Raw genomic sequence first — 20734 nt, 5'->3', positions numbered from 1 at the left:
CTCTGTTTCTTGAGTGCTACCAGTCAGTTTGCTAGATATGTTTGCTGCACAGCAGGCAAAAAGCTACCCCTCCTGTCAAACGAAGGCAGAAAAAGAAATAAAAAAAATAACAAACTTTCTCTGTAACCAATCTAAGGGTAAGTTTCATTCCGTTCTAAATCTGTTTTTGAAATATGCCTCTTTCTTTTCTCTCCCAAACATTTCAATTGGTACAAAAACTGAGTAATTTCTGACTGGTGTGACTTTACACTTTCTTCGAAATCCCTTCGATAGTGTGGCAGCTGCCAATGTAGAGAGGGACGTGCTATTTTAAAAAAGAGGTTGCATCAAGTATTTGTCAACCTGTCCCTCATTATTTCCACTGAACTGGAAAATAAGTTGCCAGGCAATGATGCAGAGCGTGAGATAATGCCTGGGTTTTAAAGCAAAGCTATCTCAGCCGGGTCTCTCCATGACGCCGATGACTGAATCACACACTGCAGTGTTTTCACGTGAAGCTCCCAGGCAATTGTTACTTTTTCATGACGGAATGAATGGGGTTGCCATACAGAAAATGCCGTCAATTGACTGACAGAAAAATGTAATCCTATTTTATTTGTTTTCATGCCTCAAAAGGAAGAATTACACATTGCTTTATGTACACTGAATGACACAGTAAGTAAGTAAGTTCTTTGTAGCACCAGTTCATCATGTGTCTTCAGTGTTGTGTTAAATGGAGTGACCTCAAGTAGAGCTCAAGGTATGAGGTGCAGGTCTTCTGTTGTTTATGGAAACTGAATATATTTACGTGCGCCACTTTTGTTCTTTTTACAAAAAAACAGGAATGGATATTATAAGGTTGAAGGGAACACGCTCATTTTTTTTTTCCTGTGGGCTTCTATTTCTTCTTTTTTATGTGTTTGTTTTATTTAAATCTTCAAGTCATCATGCTGAAAAATAATGTGATGAGAAGTCTGGAACAGAAATGTTACTTAACTGTGTATGAAGGTACTTTAGCCACCAGGGATGTAGTTGTACATTTATAGGCTCTAGATCACTGGAATGATATATATGGCTTTAAGTGGCATTGATATATCTATATATAATATATATAAATATATATTGATATTTGTCCAAGATTAAATAAATTCATGTACTTTACTTACTTTAAAGCTTACATTGTGTATAGCACGTATGCAAGTCCATTTTCATCATGTTTGATGTAATTTTGTAGCAGTGGTTTGATACTAATAAATGGCAGTTGATGATGGGATTGCAGATTGTGTCAGACTGATGTGACCTTTACAACCACAACACACTTTGCTCTCAATAACATTTGATGCTTTTATATGTGTTCAAGAAGAAATGGTTTGACTGAACATACTGGCTCTGCAGCCACTCTGGAATAAGATAATTTATTCATAACAACATGTTACAGACTAAAAATATCCAAGTCATCCATTTAATGTGATTTCCTTTGTCTGTCTGGTGACTAGCAACAAAATAGCTCCTTCTGTGTAAAAACAAGTGATTCATTGGTTTTTAAAAATGCGTTTAAATTTGTCATTTGCTTTGTTTACACTGAGTTGTATACTTAACATAAATACTTGAGTCTCTGACATTCAGTCAAAAACATGGACATTGGTAAGTGACAATATGGACACTATTCCATTGCTTCTTTGTTTCTTTCCAGAGTCAATATGGCTTACTTTTATCCGTGATCACAGCCTTTCCTACCTTTGACCACGATGTTAGACAAAAGAGTCTCAACTCAAGGCCATCTCACTAGAGCAGCACATACAGGTTCTCTGCCCTTGGATCAAGCCTCCATCCCTTTGTGGTTGAAAGCAGCCCCTCAAACTGGTGGTAAATGTAAATTCAGCAGTATTTGCCAGTTTTAAGCTTTAAGTAGCTTTAAATATGAATACTGAACATTTTTTTTCTTTGTTTTTTTTTTAGCTTTTAGGAGTCCAGATCATATGGATAGTCAAATATGTTTCGTCGTTTTCAATCAACAGTCCCCAACGATTGGTTGATGAGTGTTGTTCCAGTCTACATTTGTTCACTATTTATGCTTTTAAAACATGAGAGTTTACTGTTTCGATAGTCTGTCCAGTGTGATTTTATTGTAAACTGAATATCTTGCAGTGGTGAAGCAGAACCACTGTCTCTGTTTTGATCACATCATCCTGTTAATGTGAATTATTAACATTAAAACAGCCTGGGGTTTTTCAAATGGACATTAAGCTTCATTCTAAAAGCAGGCCATACATTTTAACAGTAAAACCTTTAGTTACAGTATCATTAAGAGTCTTTTCTTATATGCTGTGATCTACAGGCTAAATTGGTGCACATGTGATTTATTTAGTCACATCTGTCCTTAAAGTCCTTCGCTCTTTGGTGAAGTAAAGAAAATCGTGGGTTTTGGCATGGTGCTTCTAGTTTTTTCAATTTTTGGTCCAACTCTGATATAACCCAGGGAGAAAAACAGGCTGAACCTTTTAAATAAGAAATGCTTCATCTTGATAAAATAAGACACCACAAACTCAGTTGAAATTTAAATATTTGACTGACATTCATAATCAATCAATCAATCAAGTACAAAACTCAGATAATTAAGCATCAATGGTCGACAATAAATAAAGAAAAGCTATTGAGATCAGAGAGGGTGCAACAAGGCTATACAAAAATGAAATAACTTTAATAGCAAAATAAAGCATCAGAAGAGCAGACAGATGAGTAATGTATAAAGAGTATAATCCCCCAGTGGTTGGAGCCACAACACACATTAAATCAAAGAGAGCTGAAGTTTTTGCACACCTCATAACATGCTCAGTGATGCATGCATCACATGATATTTGCAAGGCACTACAGTTTATTCTGATGAAGGATGAGTTGTGAGTGAAATAATACATCATTGAAAGAAAATAAAACAAGAAAAAGAAAAGATAATTAATTACATACCTGCAGCATTATACAGCAGCAGAAACAATAAGTGCATCTGCATTTGCGCACTCCTGATGCACCAACAGGATCGGTCAGGATCTGATGTTAATTAATGCTTTGTGTTCATCTCTATGTCCAAAAGGTCACAGTGTGTCCTACTGTGAAATTGTTTGGAGTAAAGACGTCCTCCTGATAAATCCTGAGCTCCATCAGAGCTGTCTAAAATTAATTCTGTTTCCTGTGGAGAATTTCCTCCATCCTGTCAAGTTTATAACTCCAGCTTTTAATTTTGCTACTTATTTGCTGCAGTGACATTACTGCGCCCATGGAAATCAAGCAATTATTTTGAGAAGTTGTTACTGTCACAACAACAGTTTTAAGTAGGGGTACGGGCAGGCACTGACAAATGATGTGGACCAGAAAACATTATGTTTAATTTGGTTCGGACAATGAGTTGGAAAAGCATCTTCAATATTCTCACTTTAGTTAGCTGATGAATTGCTCAAACAAAATTCTGACCATGAAATTCAGTGGTTTCTTTCGTTTGTTTCACCCTGACAGTGGACATGGGCAGTATGATATTTAACAAATGGTTAAATACAAAGGCTGAATTATTGACTGGAACCACAAAGTGAAGACAGAATTCCTTTGGGATGACAGTCGAGTGGAAGCTGCTCTACACTCTAATTGCCCCCCGCCCACCTATTCGTTTTCTTCTTCTTGTGTTGAGTGTTACGGTGCACTGATGAACTCTACGACACACTTTTAAGTGTTTCAATAATTAAAGCCCAGGGTGATTGTCACGATAATGCACAGCACTACAAAAAGCTGTGTAAATTCAAAGGACTTAAACAACAGGTGTGGTCACACTGCTTAATTGCAGCGTCCCTGCATTTGGCGTAGCCTGAAACATTTCTTTTTATGCGATGGCCTACCCTCTCACCTGAGAAGACAGCTGAGACGAGTGCAGACTTTGTAGCATTGTGGAGAGAATATGCAAATGTGAGAAGATGGAGTTTATGATCCAGAACTGCTCTGCTCAGAGATAGAACAATAAGCGACGACAGCTGAAGTCAGGAAGGAGGAATCTGCAAAGTATTTGGGAAATGAAAAGTCAGAATAATGAGACCTGTGTCTCATGCATGTCCCTGCTCTAACGTGGCAATTAGGATGAAGTTGACAAGCGCAATGTCCATTTGGCTGAAGTTGTGCCCTCAGATTTTGTCACTTCATGAGGCAGCTCATAAGAACAAATCTGTGTTTTGCATTTATCTGAAATATCTGATGACGTTCAGATAGGTGTATTAACATGTTGTCTCCTCGAAATTACATGTAAACTACTACTCTGCAACAGTAAATATTTTTTAATAGAAAGGTAATGCAGCTTGTTTTGTTTGTTTGTTTTGTTTTGTTTTGTTTTAATCATAATTAGGAGTTGCTGATGAAGGAATCTGCCCCAAAAAGTCCCAAAATGCTAATGAACTCAATCCAAATTTGGCCTTACTACTGAGCTATATTTTACTGCTGACTTTAGATCCCAAGACATAACAAAACTGTACAATTTTGATAAGCTTAACCTACATGGAAGTGAATCTTGGTGTATAAAACCAAATTCTACTACACTTTTTAATAGCTTTTTAGCTTTTTTGTAATTTCCAAAGTTAGTTCTTTTCGTATCTAAATGTGCTCAAGAATGCAAATAAATAAGAAAGGACCAATTAAAATGCACAATTTCCAATTATGGTTGAAAAAACTATGTTAATCATGATACATTATCAGGTAAAGACATTTTGATCAGGGCTGGCCCACCTTGCTTTTTGTCACCTCCTAAACTCCTATTTCTATATTCCAGCATGTTTGTGTACATGAGTATATTTTGTATTCTTCTATGTTTCAATACATCTTGATAAAATGTCATGACTGTGTTATTTTCATGTTTATTATGTGGCTACCACAGCTATTCTGTCACCATGTTCTTGCAAAATAAACATACCAAAGCACAGACATATTGCACTGTTCCAACCCCACAATAAACGTCTAATCAGGGAACGCATTCACAGTTTCATCAAGATGTAGTAAAATTCAAACACACAGAGTCAGGGTGCCTTACATAACCATAAAGTCAGCCTGGCGGGTGCTGTCATCAAAACTGTGCCTGCAGTCGCCTTCCTGAGATGAAAAACAAATGGAACACTTTGAGGCTGAGCTGATTCCCCTCCCGTTCTGCGACTCCATCTGTCACTCCCGGCGACTTATTCTGAGCAAGAGTGCTTTCCTGCATGACCTCCATCACAGAGCACAAGATGAACGAGGTGGGTCTGGTCTCTGTCCTCTGTCTTCTCTGTGCCAAGGCAGCAGGGGCACCGAAGCATCGAGAACACCTGCAAACTGAGAGTAATGAGGCAGCAGGCCACACGGCCGCCCATCCTCCCCGCACTAATCAATCCAGCTCGCCATTAAGGGAACCAAGGAGGATCACAGCTAGTTACAGAAAGCTGCTCCCTTAGTGTAACATGGTCACTATTTATTGATTTATTTATTATACACTGGGGAATACATTTCCATAACCTGGACATTAGCTTATTGGCTTATTTCTTGTGAAATACCACTAATTCACACGGTCTAAGGGCCAACAAATGTAACGGAATAACTGAACTGAACTGGATCAACACCTACAGTATTTATAAGAAATATGCTGTGTATTTTGGATTAAATTATTAAACTGAAACATAACTTAACTGTTGACTGTACATAAGGATGGATGACAGCATAGTCATCTGCCCCCTGGTGGCTGGCTCCAGTACAAACTATAAACCCCTCCCCCATCATGTTAACAGAGGTAATTTTGATCAAACTGAAAACACATCAGATAATTCTTCTCAAGGATGGTTTCTCTGCTTTTAGGTAGTTTGCATTGTGCTGATGTATGTAAGTGTTAATTTTTCTGATAGGTTTGACTGTAATTAGTTGTTTGATGTTGTCAAATGGGAGTAAACATTGTGATTGACAGCTGTGCGTATGGGTGTATGGGAACTGGATTTTGCGGCTTCACCGCCCAATCACTACTTTGCAGGCTAGGGCTACAAATAACATCATTGCCACAAGATGGCAGCGCTTATATCTGGAATATTTTGGCTTCACTTTTGTACAGTGGCAGGAAGAGAAGACATGTCATTGATCTTTACATGTCAATGGACTAAGCTGAACCTTTTTATGTACATTCAATGTTCGAGTTTAAATGCAGATGCAGTGCTTAGCGTTACACACTTCCTCAGAGATAATTTTTTCGCTCACAACCTCAAGCAACCGCTCATCTTAACACAAGAATAGTATACGCAAAAATATGTGTTTCTTCCAATTGAAACGTCAGTCTTCCCTCTATTCAACCCCTTCAATCTCATAGCGTCTCCTTCTTTGCATTTCCATTTTCCTGCTGCCAGCCTCCAAAACAGAAGCCAGATATTCACTGGAAAAAGAAGTGCTGTCACACGGTGTATAACCCCCCCTCAAACATTTAAAAAAAAAAAAAAATGTAAGAAATCATGCCACCATGTCATTACCCAACCTTGACTCTCTCGGAGCAATCACATTCAAAGAGCATTTTTCAGGAGCTCCCTCCCCAGCACAACTAGTAAGCATGGCTAATGGAAATTTAATCAGCAACGAGAGAGGACAGCAGGCATAATGCAACAGATGATAAATAGAAGAAAGATGCAAATGGTATTTATTTTAGACAGGCCGTGCTGACAAGCCTGATAATGCCTCCTCATGCAGTTTCTCCCCGAAGCTTCCTTTTGATGGTTTCGAAGTGGTATGCACCATATTTCACAGCCTCTCATTTATGGAATAAATTGTGTTATTCATAGAAATGTTTTCGTTTTTTTCCAATGTCTCTTGTCAGTGGTGCCTGAGCACCATAGCAGTAAGGCCAAATTAATAAAAAGCAATGTAAAATCTTGTAGTAATTACAAATCAACCGCACTTCAGTACTGAAAACATGATTTAAAATTTCCCCCCATTTCCACTTATTTTAACATGAAGTTGTTCATTTTGTGTTTTCCTCTAGAGTTAGTTTATACTTATTGCTAAAAAACGAGACCTGTGAGATGAGAACATGTGCCTCCAACAAAATGGATTCTACAAAGTTGTCCATAGAATGACATTTATTGCAATGAATCATGCATATGAATCATGCAAATACAGCCTACACATGATGCAGATTTTGTATAATACCAACATGATCCCACTGTGGATCATAAGAGTTCACTTTCATGAATCATTTGAGGAATAAGAGTCTGTGTTTGGTATTGAATTTGGTTTTTTATATCATTTCCCCTGTGACATTTAGACTTTAATTAAATACATTTACGGGTGATGTCTAGATGCCAAAAGTAATAATGTCGCTTTGCTTTATTTTAGTATCAAATGTTCATGGCAACTGCCGCACCTGAGATAGTACAATGATAGAAGATTTGGGGGGAGTAGAATCATTATTGAGTTGAGCTTCAACATTCCTGCCTTTTGGAAACAGCAGTTGACAAATACAGAAACATAAGAGCAACTGGCCTGTCAACAGTTCAGCCGAACTTATGTCGTTTTAAAGTCCAAAAACAATTGAAAGTGAAAAATTGCCCAGAATGATGTTTTGTAGACACATTTTTAAATAACTGACTTTTATTTCCTGCAGCTGCTTCACTATAAAAGTCTCTGTTTTCATCTTTGCCTGTGTCTTCAAAGTCTTTTAATGCGAAGCAGCAGCAGCACGAGATGTTTGCTTTGCCTCAGCAGCAACTTCTGTCTAGTTTCCTTGTAAGCAGACCAAAGTCCCTAACAATGAATTGCAGCATACCTGCAGCCACCTGTGGATCAGTGGAGTAGTGTTACACCACTGAACACAGGTATCACCTTTGCATATGTGTGTGTGTGTGTGTGTGCATGAGATAAAGGTGTGTGTTACCACGGTGTGTTATCGTGGTAATCGTAACTTATGACGTGAAATGTCTATGAAAAGTTCAAAATATTCAATTTTAACCTGAGCCAAGTTTTCTCTCTGAATGGGGTGTATTTTTGCCATGTAATTTACCTATGAAAAGTCTTTGTTTCCCTCTGAATGTTTTCATGCTTGTTCAGCAGTTATTCCGTCCTGCTGCTCAGGTGCACCTGTGCCACAGAGCAACACAGCCTGTCATTAGCACTAATATAGCTGTTAAGGGAGTTTAAAGACTGTTGCCTGCACAACAGTGCAGCTTAGCTGGTTTGCTTGTTATGCCTGTCCCTCTCTTAAGTTTCTTGTTTATCCTGGATGGTTTGAATCTGGCTGATACCTTGCTGTCAACTGTACAACTGTACAGCTGTACAGAGCAGCATCCCTGCAGAGGCATCGCTAATCAAGTCTTGTTTTGATCATCAACAGCTAGCGGTTGGACCTCACTGAATAGCCTCACAACTGTCGACTCTGTCACACGTCTCCACGAACTGGCAGCCCATGAGAGGGAGTAATTAGACATATCCTGGCACTGCATGCACACATAAAATTGTAAAGGCACTGCTAGAGCTTCTCATGATCTCAAAATTGTTGAATATAGAATAACATTAAGCGTGCTGTGCACCTTCATGGGAGTGCGATAAGAGAATGGAGGCATTCGTTTAGCATCCAGCTATATGCTGCTGCAGATTTCTGTCTTGACATTGATGTATAATCTCTCATGAACACCTAAGAATTAAAAATAATAAAATGTCACCATCACTCTGGCTGAGAGACGCACTGCGTCTTCAGCAAGTATCCAGCTTTCTAAAATGAAGACAAACTAAGTGGAATCCACTGAGCATATTGGCCTGGGAACAAAAACGCCAGAGAGCGAACTTGCTCCACGACGTCCTGCTGAGATAACACAAGTCCTCTGTCATGATTTTTTTTCTGCATTCATAACAGCAAAATGGCAAAAACAAAACAACCACAGGACTGTATTTCAGACAGACAAATGCAAGTAAACACATGAGACGATCCTATCATTGATCAAAGCTTTTCTACGTCTTGAAAGCTTTTTGTTTAGATTTATGAAATTTGGTTACAAAAAAAAAAGTGACTTTAGATGTCAAAAAACACATGCCGAGTTTGCCTCACAGTGAAATGATGGCAATAATTGTGTTTGTTGGATGATTAAGGCGGTTTCAGAGAATGAGGACCTCCGTGCTTTGATATAGCTTCCTGTTGATTAGAAAGCCATCCATTTTAATGGCTTTTCTTTTCCCTTTGTTAACTAGGCACCTCTTTTTACAAGAAAATGGCACCCAAATGAATGGCATGCTATTAAAGGGAAAATAATAGCTCAAACTCACAAAACAAATGGAGAAGAAAAACACGGGGACATAAATGTTTGAGATATGGAGATTTGAAATCTCAGCGTGCGGCTGACAGCGAGTATGTTTTTCAAGTTTAGTCAAAATGAATATTGTAGTAGCTAGAAGCTGGTTAATTTTTAGACATTCCTACTATGCTGCTTCAGTACGACAGGCCTCTGTAATGTATGTGAGATTAATGCTCTTTGTTATCCATCGTAAAGTGCAACACGCCAGATGTCGTTTGGTACACAACCAATGACACCCTACATGCACCGGACAAACAGAAGCGGTCAAAGAGCAGTAGCCAGGATGTAATGAAGCTGAGAGTGAATGTGATATAATTGCTACTTGTTAAAAATGATTTCAGACAGGATTTACATACCACCAAGCATTACTTTTAAAGTTAACGAAGGTTAACACTGTTATTAATAAAACTTAATTTTCATTATTAGCCTTAATAGTCAGTGTTCTATTTCAGAACAGACGGCATATCAAATCAATTTGTGGGTGCCTGTGGCCTTCAAAACTTTGGTTCAATTTGTGACGCGCTGGAAGGACCAGAATTTTCCTGACCACATCCATTAACCGCTTTTATCAGATAAAGAGCACAGATGGCTCCATCAAAATAAGAGCGATCCTTGTGACATCTCCAAACATTCAGCAAAACCATCTGAAAAAAGATGCAAGACACTAAAGCTTCTGTGTCTGGTTGAGACGGCAATTTCTGACTGCCTTGGAATGAGATGAAGCTGTTGCTGAAGCAAACATGGCATCTTAATCAGACCTTAATCACAGAACTGGCAGATCAGAATGTCGTTTCAATTATTTTCTATGCCTGTTTTCTCCTTGTGGAATGAGAACTTAAAGTTTGAGGATGGCTGCACAGTTGCATTTTAACTGTTACCCCAAGTGTTACCTTAAAATCCCCTTTCATTATGAAGCTCAGTGTTTTTCCAAAAACATAGAGCCCCACATGATCTCTGATGTTTTTCTTTTTGTTGAAACAACGTTTTCCTCAGAATGCTAACTGGCATTTTGTGGGCAGGATTTGATCCAGTGAAAACATGTGGAGCTTGTGGGCTGAAAGGTTTCCTGCTACCGTTAGAGAGACAGAACAATCTCACGTGGGAACAGCGTGTCCTCCCCCTCCGTCGTTTCCATCTCAGAACTCGGCCATCTCTCCCTCAGGAGAAACTTCAGCAGAAAAACAAGGCGATTAGCGAACCAACCCGCAATACGAAATGACTCACCAAGCAGTTTACCTCCAGACATGAGCTTTTAGACCAGCTGTAATTCTCCGCCATCTACCGCGTACACTCACGCGCTTTGTCACTGAGCTTGACATTTCAAAGTAATTACAGGTGTTTCTCATTATTGGCTGTCTGAATCGAGGCTATTTTCTCTTGACACAGGCATATGTTTAAAGATAAAACATCATTTAATTACTTCTTGACTTTCATGTGAGGCCTCGGTGGATATGCTTGTGTTTTAACTTTCCACCTGAACATGCGGGTAGCTGTGCAATGTTACAAGCTCTCATGCCTCGCTACACTGAGAGCTGTTTTTCCAGCAAACAGTAAACACATCTTGCTCAGTGCAGATTAGGCATGGTGAATTATATATCAGCCTATCCTAACTCTGATCTCTGTTCAGGCAACACACTGCCACTATTTGCATGTTTTGATCTATCTTCTTAAGATAGACTGATAACAGAGAGAAACGCCCGAAATGGAAGATGCTAACATGGGGTCTATGGGTGCAAACAACCCCCCACCCCGCAAAGTTCATATCTCCAACATCACCACATCAACTGTCTTTACTGAAATGTCACAGATATGACAAGTGATAATTTACAATGGCAGCTGCAGGGCGGAGTGTGAGCACCATCTCCATCCATTACATCTGCGTGTGCATCCCCTTATGGCACAGATAAGCAAGAGGATGTTGGTTTTAGCACCGTGTTGGTACATAGCGTACATCTCATCTCTGCTTGACAGCCTGTTATGAGCTCTCTCCAAACACGTCATTGACAAGTGTCTGAAGCCGCCTGCGTCTCCTTGAACCGAGGATAAATGACTGTGTCCTCTTGAAAGCTTAACAATAAATATGATTTATGCAGCCCAAAAGTCCTCTGTGATTCATGGTTTGCTGCATGCATAGCTGTAGCTGATGTTAAATGCATAAACAGCTGAGCTAATGCAGCCAGGCCGGGGCACAAGTCAGCGTAAGACCATGTGTGTGTTTCCCTGCTCTCTCTCTCTCTCTGGCATTGAGAGGGTGTGACTTTGCCACAGCTAGTGATGATGAACCAACTCTTCAAGCTGTCTGTGCATTCGTGAACCTGCTGTCAACTTTTATAACACATACACCGCGTGAAATCTGTGTTGTACAAATGTGCATTTGCATATATAAATTGTTCAGGTTGATATGTTCCAGTATTAGGCCGGCACTGTCGAAGACGCAAACAAAAACTGACAGAGCAACAAATATTGTGTCAGTTGTAGTCTACCCATGTGCTTTATTTGCCATGAAATGAAAACAAAATAAATAAATAAATAAAAAGTGTTTGAGACTGGATTGGAGAAGACGGTGTTGTGGTTAAGTATAGATGTGTATTTAGCAAATATATAAAAAAAAGACTCTGCTTCACATTCTGGTGTTAATTTTAAATTAAAGACAATTTTAAGGTCAACTCAATTAGCCTACATTCGTTTTTTTTTCAAATTGAAAAACCTATTTGCATTTGCTTTTCAGTCCTCTGAAATCAGCCGGCTGTGGAGAATTTGTAATGTGGTCATAGGTGCCAATGCTTAGATATTTCTCAATTACAACATAATTGATGGCTAATGTTTCGTGGCAGGCAGGAGAGTTGTTGTTAGTGGTGCAGCAGCACGAAGAGGAGAAGTAAAACTTGACTATGCTTGAGCAGCCAAAGTTATTATTTCATTAGACCTTGGGATACACGTGTGGCGCTCTGGTTTTGGCACACAGCTATCAGCCTGGAAAATCACACGGAGATTGTGTTTACATGGTAATCGGCATTCAAAGTGCACGGGTCATGATCAGGAGAATTAATCTAATTACCATTATCATTATTTTATTATCTGATAAATTGGCTGTCTTGACAAATGCTCCCTGAGGATACGCACGTGGGAAATGGCAAAGTGCAAAATGCCAAAGTCTGTGAGTGAAAGCCGTTCTGCTGGGGTGATCAAATTAAAACTGCTGTGTCAATCATGACTAGACGTACACGTGGGGCAAGGACGCTGTGAAATTAAGGTTAGTATGAGTTCAGAAGACCATGAGGAAGCTACATTTTCAGGTGATGAATCTGATGCTGCTCTTAGGGTATTTAAAGCAGTGTAATGTAAATAAAAATGTAATTAAACACCTTGTGATTATGAGAAAAGGATCTTTGGACTCGTATTAGTAAACTCCTCATGGCAGAGTTTACTTACCTCCAGCTGCTGACAACAGGATATAAACATGGACTCACTTACAATGTTTAAAACTGAGAAACTGTCTACAGGAGCTGTGTGTAGTGACTGTTGGACTGAACTGATCAGCGTGAGATTCTCATTAAATAAATGGAAGGTCAGTCCTCCTGCGTACTTAGCCAGTAGCTTTTGTTTCTTTTAAAGCAGCAATGTTTGACCTTCCTCCTCTGAGATATGACTGTAGTTTTTTTTTTTTTTTTTTCATATTTACAAGCATCTTTTTCGGGTTATTCAGACAGAGCCATGAGTCATTTTCATCTGCACAGGCAATGGACAGTTATCTGCAAAAGTTCAGGTTAAGTTTGGTTCCACGTGGTTTGGGTCACTCGGTAACCCCAGAGCTCAGAGAAACAGGAGGAACACTTCTGTCCCTTAACTCATCTGGTAGAAATTACAGACAGTAACAAATAAATTAGATCTAAATGATGATAACACTTTGTTTGGATATCTCTGCATTTATTTATATTTGTTTGTGCTAATTTATTCATTAATTATGATCTCTTTAACAACAATTTTTTGCAAATAAATCTTCATTTACAATTCAATTCTGTCCCGTAAAGTCAATTGTTTTTGCTTTACACTTCCTGTCTTTGCCTGTTTCCCATCACTGTGATTGTTAGCCCCACCCTGATTTGTTTCACCTGTGCCTTGTTACCTCCCTTGTATATAGACATGTGCTCTCACAGTGTCTGCTGGCACTTTATCATATTCCTCAGAGCCATACCTTCCAGCATTTGTTTCTGTTTTTTGATCTCTTGGCTTTGTTTTTGGACCTCTGCCTACCTTATCGACCTCGCCTTGGTCCAGTCCTGTGGTTATGTTTGCCTGTACTGACTGCCTTTTTGTGTTCTGACCCCTCCCCCCAACCTATGTATTAAAGTCTGAGAGTGAGTTTTATGCCTGTTCTCTACTCAACAAGTTCAAGTCAATTCACTCATACAGCGGGAAATCACGGCAGAAGTTATCTCATGACACTTAATAAATAAGAGCAGGTCTAGACCATACTGTTTAATTTGGTCTTTAACATACACAGACCCAACTTTTCCCCCATGAGAAAGCAGTTGGTGACAGAGGTGATGAAAAACTGTCTTTTAGCAGGCAGGAGCCACTGAGTAGACCCAGACTGTAGGTGGGCAGCCATCTGCTGTGAAGGGTTGGGTTAAGAGAGAGAAAGAGAAGGAGAGAGCGAGGAAGGGAGGGATGCACATAGAAGATTCATGTGAAACATATGAACAAATTAAAAAGTTCTGACAAAGTGTATTTATCCACTCCGGACATCCACCCATCCGTTCTCTCAGATTAACTTTGCACTAGTGTTTTGTAACATTGAACCAGTACATGGAATCAAATCTCCAAAGTGGAGATTTTAGCCTTGTCAAGCAGCAGACAGTTCAAGTTGTCATGAAAATATGTCATTTTCTTATGTTATGCTAACATTGCTACATTGTGCACTTGTACGGTAAAACCTTGTCAGTCACGTCTTACAAAACTTTAAATACGCTTCACCAAGACTCTTTCTGTGAAAAGCATTTTCCCAAAATGTGTCTCAAGAGAGACTTTTGTCCCTCAGATCAAAGTCCTTCAGATCCAAGCTTTGAACACTGAATTTCTGCATAATGTTTGTAATAATAAGTCCTGCTGTTGCCTGGACTGTTCTGCCCCTGTGAGTGTACTGTTTATCCTAAATATGTCATTACTAAATGGAAACAGATATAATTATACCAACAATTACTTCATAATGTTCTTCTCTTTGTAAATGCTAGTTGATGAGTACCTTAGTTTGCTACGAACAACTGATCATTACAAGCCGTTAGCATATTCACTAGGCAGGTGCAAAACAACTGAACTGAACTTTGCTTAAGGAAGGCGGAGCATCAGACTGAAGGAAAGGATGTAAAGATCGCATTTCCTTCATGCTGGATCAGCTTGTATCACAGCTTGTAAGACTTCTTATAGCGTCTGTTTACAGCCCCTCTGAAAGGAACATTTATAGGACAGAGAATGGCAAGGTTCCCATATAAATGGAACCAGAACCAGTACAGAAACGGGGGTTTCGGTTTTAAAGTGTCATAATGAATGCTCTGATCACTGGATAATTACCTGGACAGTTACCACTGAGTTTGCTGTTGCTCTTCTCTTATTTTATATTTATTTTTGTTTGTTGTTTTTCAGCCTGTGCAGTCAGGGGCTCATTAATGATTTCAGAGTGGATGTGTAAAATATGACGACCTCTTGGCCTCACCTCGGCTCCTCCGCTGCTCCTTGACATAATGAGCAGTTAATCGCACATCATTGCTGTCTTTCATTTGTTCTCCTCCTCTGCATTTCAACCCCAGGACGGGCTGACCCTTAGAACCTGGCAGAAAGCTGCTGACTGACAGCATAATTCATAGTTGTCCATAATAATTGGTTTAGCTCTTGCCAGTGTTAAGAGGACAATGGATAATGTTTGTAGGTGTGAGTGAAAAAATAACAGTGCACATACAAGTGGACCAGACTGTGCCATTTTGCCCACCATCATCATCCTGCGCAACTGTCTAGACAAGCCTCCCAGATGTTTTCATGTGAGACTGCTACTAACAAGCCGAATACACCACACTCGCAAAGGGCGGCACAGTCACATAGAGCTCTGTGTTTGCTTGGTTTTTTGTTTGTTTTTGTTTTTTTTTACTTTTTCATCAAAGACCTTGTCTGGCACGTCATTGGATGAGACTTCCCACACAAATTCACCTTGCTCACACTACAGTAAACAAAGCAAGCGCTGCGCTCAATCTTAATTTAGGTTGACTCTTGCAGGAGCACCGTCCTTCTTACCTATCTCCTCCGCTGCTATCAGAATGTTCACAACGCCTCTTCTTCTTCAGTTCCTGAATGCAAACTATATTTAAACTTATTAATGTGAAACACTCTTAAGTGAATTTATTCCAGACAGTACCTGGGCGTCTTGGGTGTATATTACTCATGCTTCTCATTGCTTTTCAATTAGAGGAGAAGGAACAGCAACAAATGATCTGCTCGGCCCGTGGCGCTTCTTAAGCCTCTGCTTCTTTGTTCACCGTGGGGCCTCAGACAGTAAATAATCAGAATGAGTTATACATAATGGTTTGCTCTGTGGAGGCTGACACAAGTGGAAAGACAAAACAATGCAGCCTAATGAATGAGGCATACAGTACAATAAATGTCTGACAGAAACAGAAATCTATCAGTGCACACTCTGCTGTCCATCTTTCTGCTCTATGCATGAATACATAACACTATATTTGTTGTGTATGTGTCAGGCATAGAAATTACTGAAATGATACATCATCCACAGAGTATATTCATTATGTGCCATTTGAAGGCACCTGCTTTATTACTAACAATGTACCCAACCCCTCTGTATGTATGGGAAACTGGTTTAAAGAATTCCATTTTGGAATAGTAGGCATGTGGCGATATGATTTCCCAGGGATTTACTGCAACCTTGGACAAATAGTGGAAACTATGCTTAACCAGCAGGGAAAGCATTGCTCGAATATGTTGCAGAGTTCGAAGCTCACACGTCTGTCAACCCAGTGTGCATGGCCTTTGCTTTACATGTTGTAACCTTACAGCTGGAGTGTTACTGTCTCATAGACCACATGTCAGTGCTCCAGTGGCATATGTTTTGCTGTGAGAATTTCAGCCTTCCGTGCATCCGCTTAATGTTCGCATGTTCTGAAATGAATGACCAAAAGTTTTCTTCTGCAGCAAAAGCCTGGAATGTCTTAAGCAACAATGTCTGTCAGTGTTCACATCCCACAAAATCAACAACAGCAGCAGAATCCTTAAAGTTAGACAATTAAAACACTTAATCTTCTCCAAGATTAAGAAGAAAGTGAACATTAATGACAGAACGGTGACAGGATGTAATCTCTGGTCTCCAACAGGAAAGTCACATTGACCCCCTGCCTACATAAAGGACAGAACACCAGCACTGAACATAAATCATGAGGTGGTATGAATGCAATTCACACCGAGCTGCGCCATGAGATTTAAATATTATTTCCCATTCAAATTTTTGAAATACACTTTTCTCACAGAATTATGTCACTTCCATTCTCCTCTGACTGTTCCCTTCTGTTTGATTTAAAAAGTTACAAGCAGAAAGAGACACTGAGCTGAAAGTGCAGTCACACTACAATAAAAGTCCCATATGGATACGCAGAGGGCAGATACTGGTGCTGGCGAGATTGGCGTAATCAAAGTATTCAGAAAATCACAATTGAGCAACAATAGAATCAGCCACGTGTAGCAGCAGATGTGAGAGAAGTTCAGCTCCTCAATTTTCGAGGACAAAGCAGTCATTTTTCCTTTGTTCCATAGAGGGTGAATCTGACTTTAGCAATGAGACGTTACCTGAACAGAATGGAATTATGGGTGTTGTAGTTCAAAATACACTATATAGACAAAAGTATTGGGACCTCCACCTTTATTATTGAATTCAGGAGTTGTATGTGGTCGTTTCTCAGGGGTTCAGCCCTGACCTCAACCCCATCCAGCACCTTAGGGATGATCTGGAATGGACATTGCAAGCCAGGGATTTTCCTCCAGCATCAGTGCCTGACCTCACTATCACTCTACAACATGAGTGGGCAAAGATTCCCACAGAAACACTCCAAAACCTTGTGGAAAGCCTTCCCAGAAGAGTGAAAGCTGAGACCAATACCATATTAATGTCTGTGTATTTAGAATGCAATGTTATTAAAGTCCCTGTTGATGTAATGGTCAGGAGTCCCAACACTTTTGTCCATATGATGTAAGAAAGGCTGAGTGAAGCCAATGCAAGGACACTGCTGCTAAAGTAGATATACATTTGTCTTTGGTTTAAGTCAGACTATAGAAAGCACTAATTCATTAGAACAGAATTTTTATGAACTCTTATGGTTATTATTATTTTTATTAGAAAAAAGGAAGAAAGCAGTGGGAAGGAGTGACTGCAGTGTTGATTTCTGTTTGGCTCTGTGGAAGGAGGAAACAGGAGGGTTGTGGTGACAGCTCTGGTTTTTGATCAACACATCTCAGCGTGGCATGTTGTGGCCAGTACATGATGTGGGACTGGAGTGACAGGAAGAGATCCATGCATACAGGAACAGTGAGGAAAGAGTTTGTCGACTCTATTACTCACTGCTCTCCTGCCAGAATGTACACTGGCTGTACACTGGTGCATGAATACACTGAAAACCTCACATCATGTTGGTTTATATGTTTATTTCTTTACTGTATGGCAGCAACAAATGTGATGATGCTTGTAATGACAAACGATGGTAACCAAACAGACAAATTCAGAATGTGAAATGTGATTGAAGTCGTTCACAGAGGGTCTGTAGGCCTGTTCATGCACAGTGTTCTGCTGTCACACTGCAAAAAGTCTGCTCTCAAGAACAAGATCTCAAAACAAAAAAATATCACTTCAAATAAGGAAAACTATCTGCCAACAGGAAAATTTCACTTAACTGGATTTTTTAAAAGCAAGTAAAAATATCTAGTCACAAATAACCCACAGATATCTTAAAACTCATGCAGTCAGACTGAAAAAAAATCCCTGCCTGGATACAAAGAAAATATGAAATAGTTATTTCAAGAGGTCAAAGGTTTTGTTTTTTTTTATTGTCGTTTAAGCTGTGAAACGTGACAGCATTCCTCCAAGGACGGGGTGCCACAATAGAATTTAAATACATCTATAATAATTTTACACAGTGCAAACCGACACAAGACTATACATAATGAACAGGGCTATACATAGTGCACAAGGACTATGCAGACTATGCATACTGCACAGAGACTATACAAGATCATACATACTGCACAAAGACTATACACAGTGAGAAAACACACACACACACACACACGGAGCAACACCAACCAGAACGTGGTCCTGTTATGGATTGTGTGAGAGAGCCGTAAAGTGCAGGTAGGGACAGTATTGTAAACAGTGTCAACAGTATAAAGTGCAGGTAGAACAGTGACTGTAAATATTATGAGGCATAAGATGTCCATGTTGTGATGTGTACTTAGTCCAGCCTCTGAGAATTGAGCAGTCTTATAGCTTGGGGGAAGAAGCTGTTGCACAGTCTGGTTGTAAGAGCCCGAATGCTTCGGTATCTGTTCCCGGACAGCAGAAGAGTGAACAGTTTGTGTGATGGGTGTGCAGGGTCATCCACAATGCTGTGGCTGTGCAGACGCATCATGTGGTGTGAATGTCTTTGATGGAGAGGAGACAGACCCTGATGATCTTTTCGGCTGTTCTCACTACTCGCTGCAGGTCCTTGCGAGCCACTGCGGTGCAGTTACCATGCCGGGCGGTGATGCAGCTGAGCATGATGCTCTTAGTGGTCCTCCTGTAAGAATGTGGTGAAGATGGAGAGGGGAAGATGAGCTTTCCTCAGCTTCCTCAGGAAGTGGAGTGGAGTGCGGTGATCCTCCAAGTGAACACAGAGGAACTTAGTGCTCTTTACAATCTCCCATCAATGTTCACTGGAGAATGGTCACTCTGTGATCTTCTGAAGTCTACAACCAACAACTCTTGGGTCTTGTTGACATTCAGGGACAAGTTGTTGGTGTTGCACAACGTTGCACGAGCACCAGTCACCTCTATGAGCTGACTCGTTGTTGTTTTCTACATATGTAGGAAAAAGGGCTTAAATTTACATAATGCCAGTGCTACTGTCTTGAAATAAAGCTGTAAGTTTAGGAATTATCTTACAACCAGCACAACGACACTAAAAACAAGTGAACTTGTCTTCCCACCCTTTCTTAAAGACCCTTGGAGGATCATGGGGCTGGAGTGAATGAGCTGGAATAGATCCCATGGGTCTGAACCCAAAACCTTGTTGCTGTGAGGCAATAGCACTAACCACTGAATCAGTATACTTACTTTAAAAACAAGGTACTATTACAAAATAGAATAAATTATGTAATCCTTACTAAGATAAACGTACTTGTCCAACTGCTAAAAGTGAGATTGGCTTGCTAAAAGAAAGAAAAATACACCTCTTGTTTTCACTTCTTTATTGAGGATTTAGCAGCCATACCCTGAGGCTCCATATGGGCAGAACAAAAAGATGCAAAGACAACATAAAGGCCATTGGTGGTCAAGGTGAAAATGGAAATGTGAGACCTTTGGCAAGATAACAAATGTAACTGTGCTTTAACCTTCTTATAATAAACAACAAACATCCTGCCTATTTATTAAAGGTTATCAGATTGGCGTATACACAGTTGTTTTCTTAACTTGAAGGGATGAAAAGGATAAAACATTTGAAATAAACTCAGAATTTGACAAAGTAGTTTTGTACTTATCAGTGTTGGTCAAACAGCTTTACAGTTCTTATAATTTTACTTTCAAGCACTAAACCGCTAAAAAGTAGCCTAACAAATTACATTATCTTATTGAGATAATGAGGGACAGCGTAGCTTGAAACAAGTGAAAAGCTCGAACATAAAAACTGCCTGATGAAGGAAGAAGAAATAACTTGTCAGACAGAACCACAAATAAAGAAAGTATATTGCCTTGATTTAAGAGATTTCATCTTACTTAGGTGCCTATTTGCTGTGCAAGCTGTGAGAGAGTCTTTGCCTCCAGTTTTCCTGTCTGGACATGCTGCTGTTACGGCTACACAATCAAACAGCTTCACAAACAAACACTTCTTCCAGTGTGAAAGCAACACTTCTTCACATCAACAAGCAAATCTCTCAGCCACTGAAGTCTATCAAAAATTAAGTAAAATGTCGTACTTCTTTTTCTGTGGAAATTCTGCCCTACAACAAACAGCAGTCAGTTGTACAATTAGCAGTGCCCTGAACAATTTTTGACCATTAGTGACACTATGGAGCAATGTTTTCATATGTGGGTCCCTTTTTTGAGCTGTTTGTTGATTTCAGGTCAGCATTCAACACAATCTCCCCCTTGAAACTGATTGGCAAAATTGAGACTGGGCTTAAGTATCACA

Source organism: Scatophagus argus, chromosome 6 (assembly GCF_020382885.2).
Source record: "Scatophagus argus isolate fScaArg1 chromosome 6, fScaArg1.pri, whole genome shotgun sequence".
Taxonomy (NCBI): domain Eukaryota; kingdom Metazoa; phylum Chordata; class Actinopteri; family Scatophagidae; genus Scatophagus; species Scatophagus argus.
Note: the sequence above shows the minus strand (reverse complement) of the source record.